Source organism: Telopea speciosissima, chromosome 10, assembly GCF_018873765.1.
Source record: "Telopea speciosissima isolate NSW1024214 ecotype Mountain lineage chromosome 10, Tspe_v1, whole genome shotgun sequence".
NCBI classification, from domain to species: domain Eukaryota; kingdom Viridiplantae; phylum Streptophyta; class Magnoliopsida; order Proteales; family Proteaceae; genus Telopea; species Telopea speciosissima.
In genome coordinates this window covers 55,120,954-55,127,100 of record NC_057925.1, presented here as the reverse complement: position 1 = coordinate 55,127,100, position 6,147 = coordinate 55,120,954, and positions in this window count along the sequence as shown.

The window sequence follows — 6,147 nt, the reverse complement described above, 5'->3', positions numbered from 1 at the left end:
CGGCTTATTCAAATCGACAAGAATCGGGAGCCCTACTAATGCGATTTGGCTTTTAAAACCTTACATGTACCCCATGGTTCATATGCTTATGTCTGTCCTTAATTTCTACTCATTGTTATGTGATATTGTAATCATGCATTCATGCCCTTTTGAAAATCTATCTTAGGTTACTTAAATAAACCTTTTATCTTAATGGGACTATTTAAATGACAACTCTATTTGTGTGCATAGAACTTGACACCTTCTTTTAATTGTCCCTTGTCTTATTATCAAAAGCTCTTTCAGTAAAAAGTATAAAAGAGTTTTCAATAATAATTTGAAAGTGATTTATCTGTTATTATCAAAAGTTATCTTTGTAATGCATATTTTTTTAGTACATATGTGAAATGACAATATTTATCTTCATTGAAGAAAATTTTGTGTTATATTAAAAAGGTAAAAAATAAAAATAAAGTTACAAATTATTTGATACCTTACGGGTGTCAATAAGAAAATCACTATTTTAATTAAATTATGGATGATTCATCTTATCTATTTTAGATTAATTTGATTCAGATAATAGAAAGTTTTATTGGATAGATAACAAAGAATGAATTGATCCACTTAGGGGTTTTTTTTTTTTTTGTAAAAATTGATCCACTTAGTTATACCATGTGGAAAGGTGATGTGATAATTCTAACTATTGAATAGCTAGGCACTATTTTTTTTTTATAAAAAATAATAAAAATTTAGGGCCTTTGCCTATTATATTTTTACAATCCATTTATTTTCATTCATTTTTCTCAAAATTCCTTTTGCTTTTGTTATACAAGGCAAAGACTATAAGACTAATCTGTAACATGGTAATAGAAAAATACATGTTAGTAGCACCGAGACACGAACCAGAGAGGAGAACTCTGTACAGTACAAACAGAAACAATCACGAACAATGTGAGTTGAGTCGTATCTGATAGATACTCTCCTTAAGGTTTTAGATGTCCCCAGTTTTGCAACGGGACTGACTTTGCACTTAACCCTCCAAGATGAAACAACTCCTAAACGTATAGGTTGCAGAACCTGATACGAGTACTGAGGATACCAAACAGCTATACTAGCCCTCTATTGAATAAAATAAAATATAGTAAAAGACTGGTCTCTGGAACGGATTGTTGCAGAGACAATTCTCTGTTGTGTGTATGAAATGGCAGGCAAGACTTGGCATTTATAGTGCTGAAGTACCATTTCATGAAGGGATATATCTATACGAATACAGATAAGACAGTATGTATTTCCTTCACGTACAGGGAGGGGGTGTATCTATTCATATACGTATATGAATAGCTATGTACAGTTCAACCGTATAGATGAATCATGGGTGAACCAAACCGAGTTTTAAACATAAAAATTAAAACTCAAATCTAAAAATAAGGTTTTACCCACACCCACACCCTGACCTCGACCTCGGCCAAGGCCTGGCACGGCTCGACTCGGCTCGTGCGATTTAAAAGCATCCCAAGGACCCCATACACTAGAGAGGAAGGTGACTACCTCTCCAAAAGGTTCACACCTTAAGGAACCAACCATATATATATATATATATACCCCTCAAGTTACTTTCTCACAACCAATGTGGGACTATTCTTGAGCTCAATATTGCCTCTTGCACACAAGAGTGCACAACAAATACAAACTAAAAAATGGAGGGAAGATAAAAAGGAAGGAATGAACAAAAGACACTTTTTGAAACTTTGACTCACATGGACTCTAAAAGTGCTTTTTGAAATAATACATTGACTCAAAAAATGTTTTTTGAAATAATAATACACCAGCTTTTAACTGGATTGAAAACTTGACATGTGAGCTAGGGTGTAACGACCCAGCCCCTCCTTTGGCATGATATTGTCCGCTTTAGGGTTAAACTTATTTATGGATTTAAAACTCGTCATAGCAAATAGAAAAGGACACACATTATCAATTGCTCAGAATTTCTCGCCCTAGTTGATGTGGGACTAAAGGTTCTTGGCTCACCTCACAGTCTTGTTTCTTGCCTTTAGTCTCACCAGGTTGTTTCTTTATTCTTGCCTCATCCCTTCTATGGGGCACAACATTCTTGCTACGCTCAGCCCCACTACCAGGATCAGAAATTTGTTCTGATACCACTGTTACAACACTAATCCCTCTCTTAGTAGGATATATTGTCTGCTTTAGAGTTAACATCCCACAAATTTTTATGTGGTTAACTTGGGAATTTTTATTTTCTGTTAAGAATAAATCCATAACTTTTCATTAGTGGTTGCCAAGTGGGAATTGAGGGATACAAACGCCTAAAGGTAAACATAGCTTCTTTTAGTGCCTTTAATTTAACAAATCTTTTAGATTATTTAACTAATTTAAATATGATGGAATTAATTATATTATTATATTTGAGCTATAACTATTAGAATTCCATTAGATATAATTTAACAATGGTGCTTGCTTGTTGGTAAAACTAATGCATAAAATGTGATGGATTATTTGATTAAATTATAAAATCCTTATATGGTATAAGATTTTTGCTTATTTAATGTAACTTAATTAGACACCTATATGTGTATACCTATGCTAAGGTATGTAGAAATTATTGATTAGTTAACTAAAAAGTAATAGATTTAATGATGTAACTATTATGGGTGTAGCTAGTATGTAATGCTCAAGGTTCAATTACAAATAGCTTTTAAAGGGAGGACATTATGTTGGTAAAATATTGTGATGTAAGATGGCACAAGATGAATAGTGTCATTAATTATCTAGTCACACCACTAAGGCCACTTTCATTTGATAGAAAAAAGGGGTGGGAAAGATGATGGGGTGAGTTCCATATGTAGTGGAATGGATCAACAGAAAAATGAAGGATGGAAAAATATAAAAAAAATAGTGTAGTGGGTCATATGATGTTCTTTCCCTATAAATAGTGCAAAACTCCCATAAAATTTGGTGGGACTTTTAAGAGGAGTGGGGTGAGAGACAATCCGTAATTTAAGGATCTTTGTTTATTAAAATCTCACTCCATGTATCCAAATAACAATAATTTTTGAGATTTTATTAAAAAAGACAGCTATTCTATACCTTTTTATCCACCCCTGTTTTTACTGGCAAACAAACATGGCTTAATGAAAGATGACATGAGCTAAATAGTTATATTGACCATGTAATCATTCAAAATGGTGATAGATTAGGTAGAAATGAAATTTAAATAAATAATTTATCATTATTTGCAAGAAAAAGATTATAAGGATTTGTGATGATAGAGAACATTAGGAGCTAATTAAACATAATACTACCTTTTATCATTCATATTAATTTAGGGTTAACCCCTAAGCGAATAATATCATGTCAGGGGAGGGGTTGAGTCATTACATTGGTATCAGAGCAAAACTCCTGATCTTAGTGGTGGGGCCAAGCACAACGAGGACACTATATCATGTAGAAGGGGTGAGACAAGAGCCAAGAAACAAGGTGGTGATGTGAGCCAAGAATCTTTAGTCCCACATTGACTAGGGAGGGAGATTTTCAGCTATTGATAAAGGATGACATCTCTACTTGAGCTGACGCATTTTAAAGCTATGAGGGGGAGTTAAAGCCAAAGCTGACAATATCATGCTAAAAGAGGGGATAGATCGTTACAAGGGGAATTTGGTCTATTTAATAAGGCTTTGTCAATAGGGTTTTCAAGAAAACTTTCTTCAAAATTTATTTTGATTTGAATTTTACTGTTGGAAAAAGATTGGGCATGCTACCTAAGTGCCTAGCATGTGTCATCCTCTCTCCTCCCCTTTGGAAAAGATTCCATTGCCCTCCTGTATCCAGCCTTGTGATTGATGTATGCCTCTAGCGTACTGAAAACTAGTGGCATATCCAAACCTTTCCCTTTACTTATTTAGATTACTAGAAAAGTATAATCTTCTTATTTAGACTGAGTGGGGTGAGAAAGAAACGATTTTTATGAGAGGTTTTTGTCATTATAAATAAAGAATCAAGTTTTTCATCACTCACAATGAAGAGAGAATATCTTCATTCATGGGTTCTAGTACTCAGATGGGACTTTTGGAATAGTAAGCAAAGCAGTTAAAAAAATTCGTATATAAGGAAAAAATCATTATGGCATCTCAGTGGTGGAATTTCCTTCACTTCCAATGAAGAAAAACTTTAACCACGAATAAATCATGTGTGACTCGTAAGAGAGGAGAAATGTTTCATACGTCCATATAGAGGAGAGAGAATAAGGAGGAAAAGGAACCAAGATCATCTACTCATACGTGTACACTACTTGTACGATTAGATGATGACATTTATGCCGCATGCTGTCATTAAAGATGTATAAAGAGAGATATTTAAGGACAGATGGCATCACCTAACAACTCTCAATTCATGGGCTCTATAATTGCTTTACTCCCACACAAGCTCTAATGCCAAGATAGAATCATAGAATCAAACCAATGTTCTCACTAAAGGGTGTTAAACAATCTGATTTCAGTGTAAACATTTTCAATGGTTTCGGGTTTTAGACGGCTTTAAATGGTTGAAAATGTTTTTTTTTTAAATTCTTTATTCAAATATATTCTCTTATCTTTTAATATTTTATTAAAATAAATGTAAACTTAACATAGAATTGAATTTGTTATTGTTATAGATTTTCTTATAATAATTGTAAGGTTATAATTTTGTACATGTTATAATTTTTTATTCAAAAGGTTTGAATGTCTCTTAACTTTTTAGTGGGATTTGTTTTTCTTACCATAGTTATTTATTTTAATCATGAATGACTAATTTACTCTGTACATATTAATTGATTTTAAACAATTTATATAAATGATTTATCATTGGATTAAACACTTTGATTCGATTTAAATCTTTTAACTAAACGATCTCAAATTTGAAAACAAAACCAAACCATTTATTAAGTGGTTTCACAAATTCAGTTTGGTTTTGACACCCTTAGGTCTCACAGAATCTTCAGAATTCGAGACTTTTATATGAGAGGATGGAGAATCATTGCAGTTATTTTCTAAGATGGCAAAGCTTCATCTCTCATACTTTTGCCTTTTACTCATTATCTTCTCATCATCATGTTTGTTTCATCTCATTCAAAAAAATCATGTTTATTCCAACCCCAAGGTACATTTCCATAATCTAGACGAAATGTCTAGAGAAACTTTTTCATGTTATAATTTTTGGGGATAAATTATTGTGACATCATGGTGCAGATTCTGGCATACAGCGTCCCACACCCACCTATGGACCCTACAATCTCTTTCCACTTTAAAACCCACCCCTTACTGGACGATTCAATTTCCCATCCTCTCATTGTTGGAAATTACACACATGCTAGCAAACCCTTTTCCATCATTTATTATTATTGTTGTTTGTACTCTTCCTCTGCATCATATACCATATAAAGGGCATCAATTATTTTGTTAAGATGAGTTAAGATCTTTTGTAATATATTGAGTGCATTTTGAGCGGAGGGTGATGAAGGTGGATGCTAAGACTTGCAAAATGGATGCTAATCAATAATGGTTTGCAATATACATTAATTATAGAGTGCATTTGTGGGAGCCTAGAATCATACTTTTGTTGATCTATCCTTCACTAATTGGTTGCAGGCAAAGGAATGTAATGAATTGGATAGCCACAATCATAATGTACGTAGCCTTACCCTTTCTTTTGCGTAGAAGTTGTTTCCAGGCTCAAGCCCGTGACCACTTGGTCACAATTGAGCAACCTTTACTGTTGCATCTTGGCCCGCTCTAGAGGGGGTATATGCATGAGAACATCTATATAATATAACACATTCATGGCTAGCTCATGTAGCAATTGAGTTACAATTGCAATACTTGGGAACGAAGGCATAGAAGCAGAAGGGCTTGTCAGGAGCTGGCAATCAATGTCGAAGCAACAGGGCATGTTGGCACAGATACTGTGTTATGTGCCGGTTCTTGCTTAGTTGTATGCTTAATTGTGATTGTAGTCAATTATTGTTAATTATATGTACGTACCAGATTGTGGGTAGTTATTATTAATTATATGTAGTTATTAATTAGAAGTGGGATAAGTTGTAAGGAGAAAATGTAGGAGCGAGAAGTGGGTACTTAGGATTATCCGTGTATTTATTGATGAATAAAGAATTAG